The sequence below is a fragment of the Capsicum annuum genome, chromosome 9, assembly GCF_002878395.1.
Source record: "Capsicum annuum cultivar UCD-10X-F1 chromosome 9, UCD10Xv1.1, whole genome shotgun sequence".
NCBI classification, from domain to species: Eukaryota; Viridiplantae; Streptophyta; class Magnoliopsida; order Solanales; family Solanaceae; genus Capsicum; species Capsicum annuum.
In genome coordinates this window covers 65,521,427-65,543,444 of record NC_061119.1, presented here as the reverse complement: position 1 = coordinate 65,543,444, position 22,018 = coordinate 65,521,427, and the positions used below count along the sequence as shown (strand labels likewise).

The 22,018-nt window shown below is 35.8% G+C and overlaps 1 long non-coding RNA gene across 1 annotated transcript; it reads right to left on the bottom strand.

Moving 5' to 3' along the window:
• Positions 1–12,735: 12,735 nt before the first annotated feature.
• On the bottom strand, positions 12,736–19,372 carry LOC107877323. Its single transcript, XR_001676318.2, has 3 exons — positions 19,017–19,372; positions 18,757–18,866; positions 12,736–13,291 (listed from the first exon to the last, which is right to left on the bottom strand). It is a non-coding gene; the product is annotated as an uncharacterized LOC107877323 (long non-coding RNA).
• Positions 19,373–22,018: the final 2,646 nt, after the last annotated feature.

Genomic DNA, 22,018 nt, shown 5'->3' with positions numbered 1-22,018 from the left:
CACTGCAACTAATATTTTCTCATCCAAAAAGGAATCATCAATATCTAGCTCCTCCTTGACTGCTTGCTCGCTTTTGAGTCCGAATAAGTGGTCTGCTACCTGATTCTCAAATCTCTTTCTATCCTTTAATTCAAAGTCAAATTCTTGAAGTAGTAGTACCCACTGGATTAACCTTTGCTTAGCGTCCTTTTTCTCCATTAAGTACATTAAGGCAGCGTAGTCAGTGTGCACCACTACCTTGGTACCTAAGAAATATGCCCAAAACTTATCAAAAGCATACAAAATTGCTAAAAGTTCCTGCTCAATCATGGTATAATTCTTTGGGGACCCATTCATGGCCTTGCTTACATAGTATATAGGATGGAACTACTTTTCCTTCTTTTGGCAAAGAACAACTCTAAGTACCACTCCACTAGCGTCATACATAATCTCAAACGGTTTCATCCAGTTAGGAGCAACAATAATTGGAGCGTCTACTAGTTTCAGCTTAAGGCATTTAAAAGCCTTTCTGTAGTCATCATCAAAAGTGAACTTAGCCTCCTTATCTAGAAGTTTGCAAAACGTGTTTGCAATATTTGAGAAGTCTTTTATGAATCTGCGATAGAACCCCACATGACCAAGAAAGCTACTACCCCTTTGACTGAAACAGGGGAGGTAGTTTCTCAATCACTTCAACCTTTGCCTTATCTACCTCAATAACTTTAGCTAAAATCTTGTGATCGAGAAAAATGCCTTCTTTCACCATAAAGTGACACTTTTCCCAGTTAAGGACAAAGTTGAACTCTTCACACTAATACAATATCCGACTAAGATTTAGCAAGAAAAGCTTAAAAGAATCACCGGTATTTAAGAAATCATCCGTAAATATCTCCAAGGTGTCTTCAACCATATCAGAAAATATCGACATCATGCACTGCTAAAAAATGGCAGCTGCATTACACAAATCGAAAGGCATCTGCCTAAATACAAATGAATCATATGGGCATATTAATGTCATATTTTCCTGATCTTCAGGAGTAATAGAAGTCTAGTTATAACCAGAATACCCATCTAAGAAACAGTACCAACTCCTTCCCGCTAGTCAATCAAGCATTTGATCCATAAAAGGCATTTGGAAGTAGTCCTTCAATGTCCATGTGTTGAGATTTTTGTAATCTATACACACCCTCCACCCAGTAACAGGCCTGAGTGGGATCAACTTATTCTTCTCATTAGCCAGAACTGTCACGTCTCCTTTCTTGGGCACGTACTGAATAGGACTCACCTACTTACTATCTGAAATGGGATATATTACTCCTTCATCTAGCCACTTGATGATTTATTTATTTAACACCTCTTGCATAGGTGGGTTTAGAAAAATTTGATGCTCGATAGTCGAAACACAATCCTTCTCTAGCATAATCTTATTTGTACATATACTAGGAGGGATACCGATGATGTCTACAATCGCCCAACTAATAGCCCTCTTATATCTCTTTAGAACTGAGATAAGAGATTCCACCTGTTTCTCACCCAGATCAGCAGTAATAATTGTAGGTAGTGTATTACCACTGCCTAGGAACACGTACCATAAATAATCGGGCAACTGCTTCAGCTCCAAGGTAGGTGGCTCTTCTATAGATGGCTTAGTAGGTGGACTTGGATGATTTTTCAAGTCCAAATCCAACTTCTTGGGTGCATATGAATAAATCCCATTTCTATTAAGGCATACACTATCTCCTCATAATCTTCAATATCATCATGATCAAAATTCAACAATACAACAGCTAAAGTCTCCAAAGTAAATTTTTCTTCTATAAGCACTTCCTGCTCCTCCTCATAATAAACATCCATAATAGAAAATCCCTCATATCTTTATGTTGTTTCATCAACATCATCTACCATAATATAAACCATAAGCTTGCCACATGAGGTCTTGCCAATACCTTACAACTCCTAGAGGTAAATGCCATACACGAACCATCCTTCCTCGAGTTATGAATTATGTCGCTTGGTGTGATGCGCTGGAAAAAATTTTCATTAAGATCTCGGATGAAAAATATGTTGAATTTTGGTCTTTACCATGATTAATAATTTTTCTGTGTGGAATTTCTAGATATTCAACCCGTCATCACATAGAACATCAAATAATCTTTCCAACAATATATGGATCATCCAAAACGGACACTCGAGCAAAGAGTTATGATCATTTCAATCTAACCGTGAATAGTGGTGAACAGTAAATGTGCAGGAAAAAAATACTGAGGCTAGGCTAATTTTAGGGTCTACTACAAATGATCATAACTCCTTGTACATAATGATCTGGGTGAGCTACTATATATAAATAGAAATCTCTGAAAGTCCTCTTTCCAATGAAATTGGTTTCATCCAATTTGGCCATCGGAGAAAAAAGTTATGGTCGATCTACTTCAGCCTATAAAAATAGTCCACCAAAGGACAGATTTGACATTATTTAATTTTTAATGGTATTTTGGTCATTCCAACTCTAATCTATCCGGGTAAACCAATGATTTAAGTCCATTAAGAGCATTCAATAGTTTATTTTTCTCCAAAATTTCCTATGAATCAAACCCCAACCCTACTACTTCAAATTTCATCCTTTTATGTCTCTTGATTGAACCATAGAAATTTCAAATTTATTTGGGATTCTAGTTGATCATGTTAATGGCTTTGAGAAGCACCCTTTATTTTGGTAAATAAAGTTTCGGATTTAGAAGTTCATATTCATCTTCCATTTTTAGGTATGTGGGGCTTTGAACAAGATTATCCTTTCGATCTTGTGCTCGGTAGTTTTTTTGAATCACATTGACATGAGATTTTACATGTTTTACCATGAATTGGAAATATGGTTTTATATCTTTTATTATTACCCATGAGCTATGGGATTATGTCATCCGATATGTGTCTGATGTTGAGATGGAATTATGTCCAAAAAGTATTTGATTATGAAAGTATGATGATTTAATTTGTTAAGCCTTGATTTATACTATCATTCCATAATTTTCTTATTATGAATTTTTAATTGATATTGGAAATTCTATATACCCACTATGGGTTGATTTCTTAAGTACCTTTAAATGAGAGTTGGATGGCAAATTGAGAAATGTTGATATTGAAGTTGCAATGAGTCTTGGTAATTTCCGGATGGTTTTGATGAGTTAAATTATTAAAAATATTATGTATTGAGTCTTCATATCCTTGTCCAATTGTCAAGTCGGTTATGGTTCTACGCATTGATACCTTGTTGATATTGAGGAAGATTAAAATATTTTGATCTTAAATGAGTTGAGTTAGGAATTCACAAATTGATATGATTTGATAAATGAGTAAGAGATTTGATTTGATCTTTTTGATAGACCCTTGTGATGTTGTGGTGGATTTTCTAACGCGTTCTAAGCTTGTCGGGGAGTAGTACTTAGCACCGAGAGGGAAATTTACTATTTCCCCAAACCTATTTGCCACCGTAGGGTTGTTTGATGATGATATTATTGGCCAGAGAGCCCGATTGTAATTATTACAATTTTAACGTTGTTATCCCTAGCAAAGAGTATGACGCTCCCACCAATGGAAGTTTCAAACGTTGGTATTCCACATAGCTCATGTGGGGTTATCGGTTATAGGAACCTCTCCTATCCATAAGAGTCATGTTTATGGAAATACCGAGTTACTCTAAGTTTTGATGTGGTAATTCAAGTTACCTATGATGATCTATAATGATTTATGAGTTTTTTCTCCCACATTTCCTATCTAAGATATTATGAGTTGCATGATTCAATGTCACTTAAGCCAGGTATGTCATTATGGTCTGTATATACGTTTTTACAAAATTTATGATATTATTTATATTTTGCATGTGCCCCAACATACTCAGTACGTATCTTGTGCTAACCCACATATTTCTATATGGACTACATTCTTACCATAATATAGGTTCAGGTACTCAGTCCCAACCGCGACAGTGATATCCGAGTGTTGTATCTACGTTTCTTCAGTGGTGAGTCCTCATGTTTCGAGGACCAAGTTGCTAGTTTTGGTGCTGTTGTTTTGTGATCCCTTTGGTTTGTTAAGTCAGTTAGGGGTTTGTCCCAATGGCTCATTGGTTTTGCTGTATAGTGGCTATGTCAGACTAGTGTATTATTGGGTTGGTTTGTATATAGACATTCCATATATGGATAGTCTAATGATATTCCGTGCCATGTATGATATGATATGATATGTACTTATATATATATCTTTAGCGTAGCATGTATGTTGTTGTGTTGGAACCCAAAGGTAGTGTTTTGGCTTAAAGGGTTAACTTGAGGCTACGTGTAGTCTTAGCACCATGTGGCATCTCGGGATAATATTTCGGGGCATTAAAAACTTTGTATCAAAGCCTAAGGTTGTGAAGAGTCCTAGGGAGTCTGACAAGCCATGTTACGTAGAGTCTTAAGCATCGGTATGTAGCACGCCACACCTATGATCAAGAGGTTACGGGGCCTTCTAGGAAAAGTCATTTCTTTCTTTCTTCAAGAGTATATCATGCTTACAACTCTTTCCTTCTGCTATTAATTCATGCATTCTTATGATAGAAAATGCCTCCACATCGAGCTTGCGGAAACAACAACCAACCTCAACCCATTGATCCGTTACATGAGATGGTATCCCATGCTGAATTTCGGGTAGCTTTTCAGATGTTAGCCCAGGAAGTTACCGCCAATACTCAGGCCCATGCTTCACTCCGACAGGAAAATAATTTGGCAGCAATACGAATTTGTGACTTTATGCGGATGAATCCGCCAGAGTTTCATGGGTCGAGAGCAGGTGAGGACCCGCATATGTATGTTGATGAAATAATGAAAATTACATAGATTATGCACGTGATTGAGGAAAAAATTATGGAGCTAGCTTCTTATCAGTTGAAGGATGTTGCCTATGACTGGGTACAGATATGGAATAAGGGTAGAGAGGAAGATACCGCTCTGGTGACTTGGCAATTATTCCAAGATGCTTTCTTAGATAGATTCTTTCCTCTTGAGTTACGAAAATCTAAGACAGAGGAGTTTATGAATTTGAGATAAGGCTCTATGTCGGTTAAGAAGTATTATGTTAAGTTTAATTAGCTATCAAAGTACGCTCCCAATATGATGGCTGACTCGAGGACTAGTGTGAGCAAGTTTCTAACTAGGGTGTCGAGTTATGTGGTGAAAGAATGTAGATCTGCTATGATCAATATGGAGATTGATCTTCCTAGGTTAATGATTCACGCCCAACATATTGAGTCAGACAAGATAAAAGAAAGAGAAAGAGTAAGAAGGATTAAGAGAGTCAGATCAGAGCAATAGGGGTCTGGTCAGACTAGATTCTCTGGAGAGAGTGTCCCTCAATTTTAGAGACATCCATTTATACATGCACCTTCCTCAGCTAGTGCTCCTATATATCAAGGCAGGCAGGAGCTCGAGAATAGGTTAGTACCTTTCAGGTCTCAGGACAGTGTAAGAAACCGACCTCATCCTCCTTTGTGTGCTAAGTGTGGTAAAGACATTTTTGGGGAGTGTTATATGGGGCAGCGGGGCTGTTTAGGTTGTGGCAAGTTGGGCCACATACTTAGAGACTGCTCGTATGCCAGACAGCGGAGTCATGATGCCCTTCCCTAGAGTTAGGCTACCAGTGCCCCATCTCTCGTAGCCCATCCAGTTCCTCCTTAGGGTGCTTCATCTAGTACTACTGGCAGTCAACGCCAGAATCTTTTCTATGCTATACCACGTCGTCATGAGTAGGAAGAATCTCCCGATGTTGTCACTGGTATGATCCGTGTTTTCTATTTTGATGTCTATATGTTGATGGACCCCGGTTTGAGTTTTTCTTATGTGATACCTCTGGTTGCTGTAAATTTTGAAAGGATCCTGAACTAATTTCTGAGCCTATTTTGGTTTCTACTCCGGTAGAGGAGTCTGTTATTGCTAAGTGGGTGTATCATAAATGTCCCATTACTGTCTTTTATCGATTTATGTATGTTGATTTGATTAAGCTAAATATGGTTGACTTTGATATCATTCTGGGTATGGATTGGCTTCACTCATGCTATGCATCTATTGATTGTCGTTCCCGTGTGGTCAAGTTTCGGTTTCCTGATGAACCTATCCTCGAATGGTCTAGGAGTTCTGTGATTACTAAGGGTCATTCATATCCTATCTCAAAGCTAGGAAGTTGATTTCCAAGGGTTGCATCCACCATTTGGTTCGGGTTAAAGACACTAAGTATGAAACCCAAACATTCAGTCAATTAATGTTGTAAATGAGTTTCTTGATATCTTTCCAGAAGATCTCCTTGGAGTACCTCTTAATAGAGAGATAGAGTTTTGGATTGACCTTCTTCCCGATACTCAACCGATTTTTATTCCTCCATATCGCATGGCTCCCATGAAACATAAAGATTTGAAGGAGCAATTGAAAGATCTTTTAGGCAAAAGCTTTATCAGACCTAGTGTGTTCCTATGGGGTTCACCTGTCCTATTTGTGTGTAAGAAAAATAGTTCTTTACGGATGTGTACTGATTACCGGCAACTTAATAGGGTTACTATCAAGAATAAATATCCTTTTCCTCAAATTGATGATTTATTTGATCAATTGCAAGGTGTGAGCTACTTTTCGAATATAGACCTCAGATCCGGTTATCAATAACTTAAGGTTAGGGAATGTGATATCCCCAAGACAGCCTTCCAAACCCGTTACGATCATTTTGAATTTCTAGTGATGTTTTTCGGGTTAACTAATGCTCCATTGGATTTCATAGATCTTATGAACTGTGTATTCCGGCCATATCTGGATTTATTTGTAATAGTATTCCTTGATATTCTTATTTACTCCTGAAGTGAGGGTGATCATGCAGATTATCTCCGACTAATATTGGAAACTCTTCAAACTCATCGGTTGTATGCTAAGTTCAGTAAGTGTGAGTTTTGGCTGAACACTGTATTCTTCTTGGGTCATGTTGTTTCTTCTGAAGGTATTAGAGTTGATCCTTAAAAGATAGAGGCTATAAAGAGTTGGCCTAGACCTATTTCTCCTTCTGATATCCAAAGTTTCTTGGGTCTAGCTGGTTATTATCGTTATTTTGTTGAAGGGTTTTCATCTATTACGTCTCCTATAACCCATTTGACCCAAAAGAAAGTGAAGTTCCTGCGGTCCGAATCTTGTGAGAAGAGTTTTCAGGAATTTTAGACTCGACTCACTTCAGCCCCTGTGTTGACATTGCATGACGATGTTGATGGTTTTGTGGTGTATTACAATACTTCCAGAGTCGGTTTGGGTTGTGTATTGATGCAAAAGGGCAAGGTTATAGCTTATTCTTCCAGGCAGCTAAAGCCTCATGAGAAGAATTATCCTTTTCATGACCTTAAATTAGCTGCCGTGGTTTTTTCTTTGAAAATCTGGAGACATTATTTGTATGGTGTCCATGTCGACGTCTTCACGGACCATAAGAGCTTGCAGTATGTATTCACCTGAAAGGAGTTAAATCTTAGGCAGAGGCGATGGTTAGAACTGTTGAAAGATTATGATATGAGCGTGCTATACCATCCAGGCAAGGCAGTGTAGTAGCAGATGCCCTTAGTCGGAAGTCTATGGGTAGCGTAGCACATGTGGATATTGGTAAGAAGGAGTTGGCCTGTGAGGTACATCTTTTGGCTAGATTGGGGGTTAGGTTGTTTGGTGATGCTGAGGTTAGTATAGGAGTGCAAAGTGGTTCTGAATCCTCTTTAGTTTCGGAAGTGAAGAAGAAGCAAGATAGGGATCCTACCTTGGTCAGGTTAAAAGAGTCAGTTAAAGACCAAAAGGTGGAGGTTTTCTCCCAAGGGGGAGATGGCGTTTTGAGACTCTGAGAAAGATTATGCATTCCTGATGTTGATAACTTGAAGAAGAGGATTATGGCGGAAGCACATGGTACGCGATAATCCATCCATTCTGGTGTTACCAAGATGTACCATGATTTGTAGGAAATCTATTGGTAGAACGGTATGAAGAGAAACATAGTAAAATTTATGGCAAAGTCTTCCACATGTCAAAAGGTTAAAATAGAGCATCAAAGGCCCAGCGGCGCGATGCAAGAGTTTAGCATTCCTACTTGGAAGTGGGAATATGGACTTCATAGGTGGTTTGCCTCCTTCTCGTCGCCATCATGATTTGATTTGGGTTGTCGTAGATCGGCTGACAAAATTAGCTCATTTTTTGCCTATGTATTCATCGTATACAACTGAAGATTATGCTAGAATATATATTTGGGAACTCATCAGACATCATGGAATCCCTTTGGCTATTATTTCTGACAGAGGTACTTAGTTTACCTCTCAGTTTTGGAAATCTTTCCAGAAGGGTCTCGGTACCTAAATTCGTTTATGTTCTGCTTTCCATCCGCATATAGATGTTCAGGCCATGTGGACCATTCAGACTTTAGAAGATATGTTGAGGGCTTGTGTGCTTGATTCTAAAGGTAGTTGGGATGAGCACTTAGCATTAATAAAGTTTTCTTACAATAACAGTTTTTATGCTACATTGGAATGGCCCCGTTTGAAGCTTTGTATGGTAGAAGGTGTAGATCACCCATTGGTTGGTTTGAAGTTGGTGAGGCTTCCACGAATGGACCGAATGAGGTGTTTGAGGCCATGATAGAAGGTTAAGTTAATTTGAAAAAGGTTGAAAACCGCCCAAAGTCGTTAAAAATCATACACAGATGTAAGAAGGAAAGACCTTGAATTTGATGTTGGTGATTTAGTGTACTTGAAAGTTTCACCCATGAAAGGGGTGAAGAGATTTTGGAAGAAAGGGAAACTAAGTCCCCATTACATTGGTCCCTATAAGATTGAGGATCGCATTGGGAAGGTAGCGTATAAGGTTGAATTACCTGCGGAGTTATCTAACGTCCATCCGGTTTTCCATGTTTCTATGCTTAAGAAGTCTATTGGTAATTCTGTTGTGATTGATCCTTCTGAAAGCTCAGATATTCAAGATAGTCTTACATATGAAGAGATTCCGGTTGAGGTTTTTGACTTTCAAGTTCGTAGGCTAAAAAACAAGGAAGTTCCTTTGGTTAAAGTGCTTTGGCGAAATCAATCCCTGGAGAGTGCTACTTGGGAAGCCGAAGTGGATATACGCGCCAATATCCCTACCTCTTTCCTACGAATCCTGAGCATGTCAAAGGTATCTTTCTCTTTTGATTTAATCCTTATTGCTATGTTTATCTTGGCTTGTGTGTTTTCTACGATATCCAAAAAAAATCTAGAATGGAGTATATGCTTGGGCAAGATGATTTTTCTCTATATACTCATTTTCATAGTATTATTGACCTACCTATCAACATTCGAGGATGAATGTTTCATAGGGGGAGATGATGTGATGCCCCGACAAAATTTTCCATTAAGATCTCGGACGAAAATATGTTGAAATCTATTCTTTATCGTGATTAATAATTTTTTTATATGGAATTTCTGGATATACAACCCATCATCACGTATAACATCGAATAAGCGTTCCAATGATATGTGGATTATCCAAAATGGACACTCGAGCGATGAGTTATGATCATTCCGATCTAACTGTGAATAGTGGTGAACAGTAAATGTGCAGGAAAAAAATACTGAGGCCAGGCGAATTTTATGGTCAACTTCAAATGATCATCACTCCTTGTACATAATGATCTAGGTAAGCTACTTATCAATACAAAGCTCTGAAAGTCCTCTTTCCAATGAAATTGGCTTCATCCAATTTAGCCATCGGAGGAAAAGGTTATGGTCGATCTACTTTAGCCTATCAAAACAGTTCACCAAAGGACAGATTTATCATTATTTAATTTTTAAGGTTATTTTGGTCATTCTCACTCCAATCCATCCGGGTAAACCATGGATTTAAGTCCATTAATAGCATTCAATAGCTCATTTTTCTTCAAAATTTCCTAAGGTTCAAACCCTAACCCTATTACTCATAATTTCATCCTTCTATGTCTCTTGATTGAACCATAGAAATTTCAAATTGATTTGGGATTCGAGTTGATCATGTTAAGGGCTTTGAGAAGTACCCTTTATTTTCGTGAATAAAGTTCCAGAGTCGGAAGTTCATAGTCATCTTTCATTTTTAGGTATGTGGGGCTTTGAACAAGATTATCCTTTCGATCTTGTGCTCGGTATTTTTGTTGAATTACATTAACATGATATTTTATATATTTTATCATGAATTGTAAATATAGTTTTATATCTTATATTATTGTCCAACAGCTATGGGATTATGTCATCCAATATGTGTATGATGTTGAGATGAAATTATGTCCCAAAAGTATTTGATTATGAGAGTATGATGATTTAATTTGTTAAGCATTGATTTATACTATCATTCCACTATTTCCTTATTATGAATTCATAATTGATATTGGAAATTCTATATCCCTACTATGGGTTGATGTCTCAAGTACCTTTAAATGAGAGTTGGATGGCAAATTGACAAATGTTGATATTGAAGTTTCAATGAGTCTTGGTATTTTTTGGATGGTTTTGATGAGTTAAATTATTGAAAATATTATGTATTGAGTCTTTATATCCGTGTCCAAATGTCGAGTCGGTTATGGTTCAATGCATTGATACCTTATTTATGTTGGGGAAGATTAAAATGTTTTGAGCTAAAATGTGTTGAGTTAGGAATCCACAAATTGATATGATTTGATAAATGAGTAAGAGATTTGATTTGGTCTTTATGATAGACCCTTGTGATGTTGTGGTAGATTTCCTAATGCGTTCTGAGCTTTTCGAGGAGCAGTACTTAGCACCGAGAGGGAAATTTGATATTTCCCCAAACCTATGTGCCACCGTAGGGTTGTTTGATGATGATACTATTGTCCACAGAGCCCGATTGTGATTATTGCAGTTTTAAGGTCGTACTCTCTGGCAAAGAGTATGACGCTCCCGCCAACAGAGGTTTCAAACATTTGTATTAAATGTAGCTCACGTGAGATTGTCGGTTATAGGAAACTCTCCTATCCATAAAAGTCATGTTTATTGAAATATCGAGTCACTCCGAGTTTTGATGTGGTAAGTCAAATTGCCTATGATGATATATAATGATTTATGAAGTTTTTCTCCTATATTTCCTCTCTAAGATGTTATGACTTGCATGATTCAATGTCACTCAAGCCAAGTATGTCATTATGGTCCGTATGTACATTTTTACGAAATTTATGATATTATTTATATTTTGCATGCGCCCCCAAATACTCAGTACGTATCTTGTGCTGACCCACATATTTCTCTATGCGCTACATTCTTACCATGATGTAGGTTCATGTACTCAGCCACAGTAGTGATAGTGATATCCTAGTGCCGCATCTACGTTCCTTCAGTGGTGAGTCCTCATGGTTCGAGGACCAAGTTGCTAGTTTTGGTGCAGTTGTTTTGTGATTCCTTTGGTCTGTTGAGTCAGCTGGGGGTTTATTCCAATGGCTCATTGATTTTGCTGTGAAGAGACTATGTCAGACTAGTGTATTGTTGTGTTGGTTTATGTATAGACATTTCATATATGTACAGTCTAACGATATTCCGTGCCATGTACGATGTGATATGATATGTACTTATATATATATCCTTAGCGTAGCGTGTCTGTTTTTGTGTTGGAACCCAGGGGTAGTGTTTTGGTTTAAAGGGTTAGCTTGAGGCTATATGTAGCCTTGGACACCGTGTGGCATCTCGGGATGATATTTCAGGGCGTTAAACTTGGTAAGGTGCCACTCTTCCTCTGGTTTAATGTGGAAGCCAGTTGGTTTATCTGCTGCTCCAACTGTTATATCGAAGTAAAGTGTGAATCAACCAGTTGATTTATAGAGGACAAATCACTTTTCATCTCAGCCACCCCAGTAATTGTTACTTTCACTCCCTTTATCAAATTAGCTATCATGTCCTCCATGAACATCTTTCCCAAATTAGTCGCAGTCGCCTCGTCGTTTCCAGGAGGAACATACAAACCACTCTGACTTTTTTATTCTTCCTATTCTCTTGATCTCGGTCTTTATAGAAAGATTTGTCATAATAGTTCCGACCTTGGTTTCCTTGGCCACCACCTCGAAAACCCCTTTAATTATTTCAATAATTGGCTTCCTCCTCAGAATCGAATTCAGCCCTTCCCTACGACGCCACAGATTTAACCTTCTCTATTTTTCTAGATAATAAGTACTTAGTGAGAAGATCTATCTACGTCTTTATGTGTGCCATGTTTTGGTTATGATTTTCTTCCCTTCGCCTCTACTCTGCAATCATGCTAATAGATACAGTAGAGCTTGCTACCTCGTAATCCCTGGTATGCCAAGTTCTACTCTGCTTTGTCATACGATCAAGCATCTCAGCTGCTTTAGGAAAAGTTAGGTTCATGAATGACCACCCATAACATTATCCACTACTGGGTTTGCCATAGAGTTTAAGGCTTGATATAAGATCTCCATCAAGTGGAAATTGGTCATCTGATGATTTGGACACTGCATAAGTTTCTTCTTGAATGTCTCCCAAGTCTCATGGAGAGCTTCAGTTGGAAGCTTTCTGAAGTTTCTGATTTCATCTCTCAACTGTACCCTCTTGTATGGCGGAAAGAACCTTTCTAGGAAAACGTCTTTCAGTCGCCTCCAATTGGTAATAAAGTCGGGAGTTAGCCCATTCAACAATAAAGTTGACTCCCCAGATAGAGAAAACAGGAACAACCACAAACGAATAGCATTTTGCCAGCCTCCTACTTTGTCAAAAAATATGCATATCAAGATAAAGTTGACCAAATGCATATTTGGGTCATCACCTACAAGTCCACCGAATAGTCCTTTGAGGCAAAATAACTGGATCATAGTACTTGTAATATTAAACATAGATCTGGGTGCTGAGGGCGGAGGAATAATAGCCCCTGTTGCACCAGCTCTATCTAAGTCATCATCATCATCCACAAGATTAAATTGGACGGCTTGGCGCTTTGATCTCACCCTAGTAGAGCGATTTCTGTTGACATTTCTATTCGTCGGTGTAGGTACATTTTCTGCATGCCTCTGGTTTCTGGATTTAATAAATCATCATCACATAGATCATCATCATCTGGGTTTAGTGCTCAGCTCGGATTATCCACATTCTGCTGATTCAGTTGTGCAGTTGCTATGGCAGCAAGTCTAGTTTCTTCTTGCTGAGCAGCTACCCTCTCTAGGTCCTATTGACCATCCATACTTCCAATAAGTTGAGGTTCTGGATGATTAGGTAATTAAGGTTCACCTGATCTCCGTGTACTTGGCATAAAAGACAATCAACCTACGAAAAATAAAAACAACAGACAAAAAGTAAAATATTGGAAACTTTTACCAAAGGTCAATTAACAATCACAAACTTAATTGACAATTGTATTCTCCGGCAATGGTGCCAAAATTTGATAGCCTAAATTAAAACTCTCGTCAGAAAGTGTAAGCGGTGGCCGTCAAATATAGAACCCAACTGGGTTGGGTGTTGAATCCCACAGGGAATACTGTGCTCACTAAGTATTATGGTTGTTATTAGACTGTTGATCAAGGGTTCCAAAATAAAGTTGGGGTTTTGATTTATCAACTGTATTCAAATGTTTGTCATAGAAAGTAATCCAAATCTCGATTGTATTGCATATAGTAATTCAGTATGAGTAGTCAAACTAGAGTTATGGTTACCAAGATGCTTAATAGACATTCACTATATATAGTAAAGTAGACATTCACAATATATGGTAAAGTAGACATTCTATATATATGGTAATATATTTATAACATATTTTATTTATTTACTAGAATTTATAATATATATGAATGCCTATGCAACTACATAGAGCACTCCAGTACAATATAGAGAGTTGCTAACAAACTACATAAAAGTAGTATGTAAGCAATGTACCAATTTTTCTCTTCTAAAAAATATCTTTAAACACACTAACAACACATTATTAAGAGAGGTTATATTTTATCTTTACCGAAAAATATAAAGTCAAGCCACTTTTTCCCCTTTTTCCTTTGATTCTCTCACTTCTCAACATTTATACCACAACTCCAATGGGATGGCTAGTAGCTAAGAAGATGCTAAACAATAAAGTTTTCATTAATAATGGGTTGAGCTTTGCAATGGTGGTTCTTTTTGTACAACTTGCTAAGTAAATTTTACCAAAAAGTCTAAATACACTTCATTCCCACTCAATAGTTTTTGCTTGACATGGATCTTTATTGGATAATATCTTGCATCATTTTCAACATCTGGAAAATTCATTTCACAGTTGAGAAGAAATCCATTTAATTTCATTATTACCCCCTTGTATAATTTTCTCAATTTATTATTCATAGAACAACTTTCATTTGTTGTAAAACGAGTTCATTCTTTTTCCTATGATTTCCAAATAACAAATATTCTTTACATTTGTGGCTTTTAGTCTCTATAATATCCAATATGAGAATAGCGTACTTAAATTCTTTAAAAATCTTTTTATCAAAGCTTGTTAGATTTCATAGAAGCAATTAGGAAAGCTGTGGGGGTGGGGTGAAGAAGAAGAAAAACATAAAAGAAGTACATTAATCTTTTTTTTTAAAATGATCTTTTTCTTTTGTAATTTTAATAGATTTCATTTTAATTTCATACACATCACTTACTCTCTAAAACCCTAATTCTATTTCCAATGGCAATTGTGAATTCTAAACCATTGATTTTACATGACTTTAATTTGTGGCTAGTCTTCTTCGTAGATTGGTCAGGTTCTACCCATTCATTCAACCGTTTAATTCCCTCATCTAGGTTTTCCTTCTAAATCAATTCTTAAACCTTAAGTAACTTTTTTTGAAAAATATGCCACTATAACCAATTCAACTGCTAAGAAGATGATTCAAGATATTAAGTATGATATACTCTCAATTCCTATTAAAAAAGTAGATTTCAAAGATGGTGTTGTTGTGGTTAAATGGATTGAACAAGAAGTGAATTGAAAGGACATCAAAGAAAACCTACAATATGCTATTGTGGGTAAGTTTTCTTGTGGTTGGACTGAGTTGTCAGAATCAAGGGAACAAATAACTTTATAATGTGGTGTTAAAGGTGATTGAAACGTTGGATTTTTTCATCATAGGCATGTTTTAATTAGGTTTGAAATTAATTGAGCACTTCATAAACATAATGTCTAAGAGTGCTTATTACATTAATGCAAAAGATAGGAATTCACTAATGTAATCATTAATATATGATTCCAATTTCAAGCCAGATGAAAAAACCACTCAAATAATAACCATCATAATATTATCAATATGGTGAATTGAGATTCAAACTCAACGTCTTACCATTATAATGGCGCCTTAGGCTATAAATCGCTGGGACTTAAGCCCAATATCTTATTATTGTGGAGCACCGGGACTCTAACTCAATGTCTTACCCTTTTAGTGCAATGAGATTTAAATCCACCGCCTTACCCTTAATCAATGCATGATAAAACAAATATATATTCCTTGTGGATCAATTTTTATCATGTGAAAATATGAATTAAATAATTTAAACTATTAATTTTTATCTTTCTATTGTAGACTATTGGTACTCCACTTCTGTCAAGTTTTAATCAAACACATATTATAAAAAGGAGGTTGACATGCACAATAGTATTGTCAATGATCATATTTAGATAAGACACATAATTCCTTACCATGAGATTTAGTAATATAGATCCATTGTTAAATATTTTAACTACATGCAGTGTCCGACAACCAGAAAGCCTTATACAATTCATAATTATAATGGAATATCTAAGTATTTGACATGTAGTAACATGATATTAAGGATATTACTGTCAAGAGTAAAAGAAACAACAAAACTAAATAGAAGCAAACGATGATGCAATTGTATAAGCTAGTGTTGTATTCCTTGTATTCTATCATTACTTAATGAAGTAGTGCTTACCTTAAGCTCCGTGAATCTTCTTATGATTGAGAGTCATGCTGATAACGTGTTATTAAATATAAAGTAAGTACAAAAATAATAAAGTGAGAAGAGAGGAGACTTCTTTATTTCTCAGGAGGAGTTCATGAGGGGTGAATTACATTGAAGGAAAACCAATTTATTTATAGAAGAACTAACCTTTGGGTTTCTAACTTTTTCATAAATAGACATTCACTATATATTATAAAGTAGACATTCACAATATATGGTAAAGTAGACATTCATTATATATGAAAATATATTTGTAGCATATTTTATATATTTACTAGAATTTATAATATATATGGATGCATATGCAACTACATAGAGCACTCCAGTACAATATAGAGTGTTGCTAACATACTATATGAAGGTAGTATGTGAGAAATATACCAATTTTTCTCTTCTCAAAAATATCTGTAAACACACTAACAACACATTAAGAAGAGAGGTTATACTATCTCTTCACCTAAAAATATAAAGTCAAACAACTTTTCCTTTTTTTTCCTTTATTGTCTCACTCCTCAACATTGATACAAGAACTCCCGTGGGATGGCTGGTGGCTTAAAAGATGCTGAACAGTAAATTTTTCATTAATAATGGGTTGAGCTTTCAAATGGTGTTTCTTGTTGTACTACATGCTAAGTAAATTTTACCAAAACGTTTAAATCCACTTCATTCCCACTCAATAGTTTTTTCTTGACATGCATCTTTATTGAATAATATTTTGCATCATTTTCAACTTCAAGAAAATTTATTTCACATTTTAAAATAAATCCATTTAATTTCATTATTACCCCCTTCATATAATTTTCTCCATTTATTATTCATAGAATGACTTCCATTTATTGTAAAATGAGTTCATTCTTTTTTCTATGATTATCAAATAACAAAAATTTGTTACATTTGTGGATTTTAGTCTCTATAATATCCAATATGAGAATAGCGTGACTTTAATACTTCAAAAAACTGGTTATCCAAGCTTGTTGGATTCATAGCAACAATGAGGAAGGGTGGGTAGGGTGGGGTTGAGAAGAAGGGAACCATAAAACAAGGACATTAATATTTTTTTAAATGATCTTTTTCTTTTTGCCATTTCTATAGATTTCACTTTAATTTCATACACACCACTCTCCAAAAACCTAATTCTCTTTCCAATGAAGATTGTGAATTCTAATCCATAGATTTTACATAACTTCAATTTGTGACCTGTCTTCTCCATAGATTGGTCAGGTTCTACCTATTGATTCAACTATTCAATTCCCTCATCTAGGATTTCCTTCTACCCATGTACTCCTAATTCCAATTAAATAAGTAGATTTCAAAGATGACGTTACTGTTGTTAAATGGATTGAACAAGAAGTGAATTGAATTGATATCAAAGAAAACCTGCAATATGCTATTATGGGTAATTTTTCTTATGGCTGGCCTAAGTTTTCAAAATTAAGGGAACAAATACCTTTATAATGTGGTGTTAAGGGTGATTGGAGCGTTAGATTTTTGCATAATAGGCATGTTTTAATTAGATTGAAATTAATTGAGCACTTCATAAACATAATGTCTAAGAGTGCTTATTACATTAATGCAAAAGATGGGAATTCATATCAAATGTGATCTTTAATATATGATTCCATTTTTAAACCAGATGAAACAACAACAACAACAATAATCTAGTGTATTCAGAAAAAGTAAGGTCCAAGGAGGGTAAAATATACGCAGTCCATACCTCTACCTCCAAAGAAGTATAGAGGTTATTTCCAATAGAACTATGGCTCAAGATAAAGAATAGTACACAAGAAAGACAAATGAAAAACCACTCTAATATCCTGGATATCTTTTCCTAATCTTTTGCCCATATTTTTTATCGAAGAGTTTGTATTTTCACTAGCTTCTGCTATTGGTCAGCCCCTGCATTTAGACGTAGCAACTATCATTAAAACACGCCCAAGTAGTGCTAGGATGAAATATTAATTAGATCTTTTAGCTTAAAGACATCAATATGTGATGCTGAAAATTGAGAATGAAACAACCATAAAGTAAGGAGCATATAGGTGAATATTAAATATGATACGATTCCTACCTATTGTAACAAGTTCAAACTACAAGATCATAAAGAGGAGGAGTGTAGAGTCCTTCACCCAGAGCTCAAGAAGGAACTTTAAAAAAAAAGGGTAAAATACAGGAAAAAATAAACATCACCAGGGTATTCAGTAAGAACAAAAGCAGGGACATAATGAAAATTGGTGGAGAAATGGAAGAGGAAATAGAAGATGGCACCCATCCAGTAGAAGATTGTCATAAACAAAGATATAGAATATGTATTGAGTGATAATAATGATTAGGATTTAGAGTTTAGAGAGGGCATAACCATTGTTAATCCTTTGGATATTTTGAATAATAAATTAAAAGAAGAAGGGGTAATGGGAAAAGAAAAAATTGGAGAAAAATATATTAAAATAACCACAAACGAATGGGTACAGAATACTTGAATCAGTGAAGAACAAGGTGGAAACACCTAAATAAAATTGTAAACTAGCTCACCAAATAAGCAAAGCAACAATAAAGACATCAGTTAGCAGAATAAAGGGAAGTAGTACAAAATAGGGTGACAGAGGTTAACAGGAATCTGATTACTATCAAGAATAAATTCTAGTAGTTGTCCAACAAAGCATATAATTGATTTTCTATAGTACTACAAATGTAGTCCCACTAGCGATTTTAGTTACAGATTATAAAAAGTAGGAAATTCACTGACATAGGTTAATTATAAGAATCATCAAGTGAAAAGATAAGGCTAATGCAAATCATACCTTATTAGACTCAGGAAAGAAGAATCTTCTCAAAATTGAACCAGTTTTAGTGCAGAAGAGCCCAACAAATATCCTACACGAATTAGTCACACATCAAAGTTGAAATATCCCTGCAATAACAAGTGAGTCAGAAATTAAGATTACAACAGAAGGAGAAAGTGAAAGTGATAAGGAAATGGATTTCCTAAGTAGGAAAGCAGGTATTTTCCTAAAAAACAGAGAAAATAAGCACCAAAAAGGGGAAAACAATGATCAATTACCTAAAAGGATATTGCAAAGGAGAAGTGTGGTGACAAATAATTGGGTAAAAGATAATAAAATCTATTTTATGGGAACATAAGGTTCTAGAATACTGTACGTACTTCAGTAGACTCCAAATGCTTGATAGGCATCATAAATTCTTCTTAATAGCTCTAATAGAGACTTTTCAACATCCAAGAAGATTTAAAGATTCTCTAAAAGTTTAATATGCATAGTGTTAGAGCCAATGTTTTTGAAAAGATTTTGTTCTTCTTGAGGAATGATGTTGATGTGGAAATTATAAGTGATTTTGATAGGAAAATGTACATTAAGATATTTATTCCAGAGGACAAAAAACACATGATGATTTTTATGGTTTATGCTAAGTGTACAGAAGTTGAAACCTTTTCACTATAGAATAACATATATAATCTATCTAATATTAATCTACCATGGCTCATTAGAGGGGATTTTAATACCTGTAACACCCTAAATTTTTGGCCTTTGGAAAATTCCTTAATTTTAAGTTTATTGCCAAATATACAACTCATCTTAAGAGTCGTAAAGTGTCGTTATAGGTCACAGGACCTCAAATCATAGGGTGACCAATATGTTACTCAAAGTATTTGATGTGAGTACGACTGGGACATAACGAGTCTTATGGACTCTTTATGAGTTGTAGGGTCCCTTCCATAGATAAACAGTGTAAAGGTCCCTTATTTTTTATATGCCTATGATTGAACCTCATGACTCGTAAGGTGTGAGTACAAGATGTAGGGTACGACTTGTAGTCAGACAAGTGTGGGTGCCTTATGCTACTATCCAGACTATGACTCGTGGTAACGATTTGTAATGTGTCCTCACTATTCGTAGGGTGACTTGTCGTCAAGGGCGACAATTTTTCATATTTTAATTAAGAACAGTTTGGATCTTTCCTCCACTTAGACCCCATATCTATAAAATAACAAAAAGGGGTTATTCCCATTTTTTAATAATTCTAATATACTATTTACTCTATCAAATTCCCAAAGAAAGAACAAGCTAGGGTTCCTGAAGGTCGGCCACTCAAGCTTCAACTGTTGACTTTTCTCCATAATTCTTGATTATCTAAGGCATATTACTCTTCCCCAAAGTTTATTTCATTAAATAGTGATTTATGAATGTGGGTTGAGGGCTTTTGAGCTTTAGGGAATGAATTTTTTTCATGACTTTAATAAATGATTCATGGTTTGAATTGATGGTTTGAACCATTTGGGGTGCATAGGTGTGGTTAATTGGAATGGGGGTCATTGATTCTCCCAAATTGATGGTTTTGAATATTGTAATTGTTATAACTTCAACCCAATCTTGTGAAACTTGTTTTGAACATGAAGATATATACATTGAAATGTTTTTGGAACTATCATAAGATATAAAAGGATACTAAAACATAATGGTTTTAAATTGAACCTCTGGAGTCGTGGATTCCCCCAAGATAATAAATAATTGAACCTAGGGGATCGTAGATTCTCCCATGTAATTGAATTAATAGATCTTGTTGGGTTGTGGATTCCCTCTAGCTATAACGACTGAAATGGCATACAATTATTAGCTGGCAAAGGTAGTTTGTGTGAAGACACTACCAGTGTGTACCTTAATGAATAATAATGGTTCAATGAATGGGAATGTGTATAATGTTTTAATTAGGCTTAAAGGGGGTTGTGTAGATAAACAGTGAAAGTGGAGGTCCCGAGGGACGAATACTGGAAACACATATTTGCCAGCATGAGGATTGGTCTTGAAGGCTGAGTGATTGTGTCACACCACACATATATTTATATCATGGATAGCGAAGGATCATAGATTACCCAACCTCTATGATATCTCCTATTAGTGCGGCTAACATGCACTGAGGCCTATCTAAAAAGGAGTGCTAGATCTATCAAGTCCATGGGTGTTTTTATGACGGTTAAGCAACATAGCCCAGGCTAATGTTTTAAATCTTATGCTAAACCTTTTTCCTTATCCTAGAATCTTATATATATATATATATACATATGTATGCATGTATGTGAACGCGTATATTGAGTTTGGAATTGCTTTTGAGTTGACATTAGTTTATCCCTATCTTGAGTTATATGCTAGTTATCACCTCACTACCTATCTTCAGATGTTGTATCCCACGTGATACAGGAACTGAAGACACTTTTGCTTTTTGTTTGCAGTGATTGGTGATTCTTGGATCGTTTGTGATTCAACTTGAAGTGGTGCATCTCCCTCTTTCAGAAGGCCTTTCACTTCTTATTTTAATTTACATCATAGATTATTTCTTTGGTTTCCTTTTGGACACATTTTTGCTATGGTTGGGGGTGATAACGCCCAAGATATGCCTCCACTCTGAATATGATTATGGTCGATGTCAAATATTCTAACCCAACAAAGGTTGGGGTCGAATCCTAAGGGAATACATGGAGTTGTAGATCTCAAATGCTAAAATCAACGGGCTAAAACTGAAAAATTAAATGGGGGGATTTGAATAGTAATATCAAACAAGGAGCAAATATCAACTTCGGTTATAATTAGTATTACTGAACACTAGGATTGTGTTCCTCATGGCTTCTCAACTCTGTAGGCTTATCGTTCTTTGTTGAACCAGCCCGATACCTTGCATGCAGAGTCGATAAATTATGTACCTTCTATAGTCTTTTGGATGAGCAAAAGGATTTCACCCTTTACCTTTTAAGTCTTAGGATGTCACCTTACTAGCCCTTATCTTGATCCAGTTAACTATTACCTTTTGAGTCTCTAGTTATTAGGTGAAACCTAACCATCTTATGTAGATAATACCTAGTAGTGTGGATTGAGAACTAAACTCCAAATCACTATTATCATTATTTTTTCCTAGTCACTACTCCTCTTTTGGAGTAAGTAGCAATAATCTAGGCGGGATCTTAACGTTGGCCACCATTAAGAAATCTATTGTAGTAAACATAATGCAATGCACGCCATGGGTATCAGTTAAATTCAAAAATCGTACTTCCCC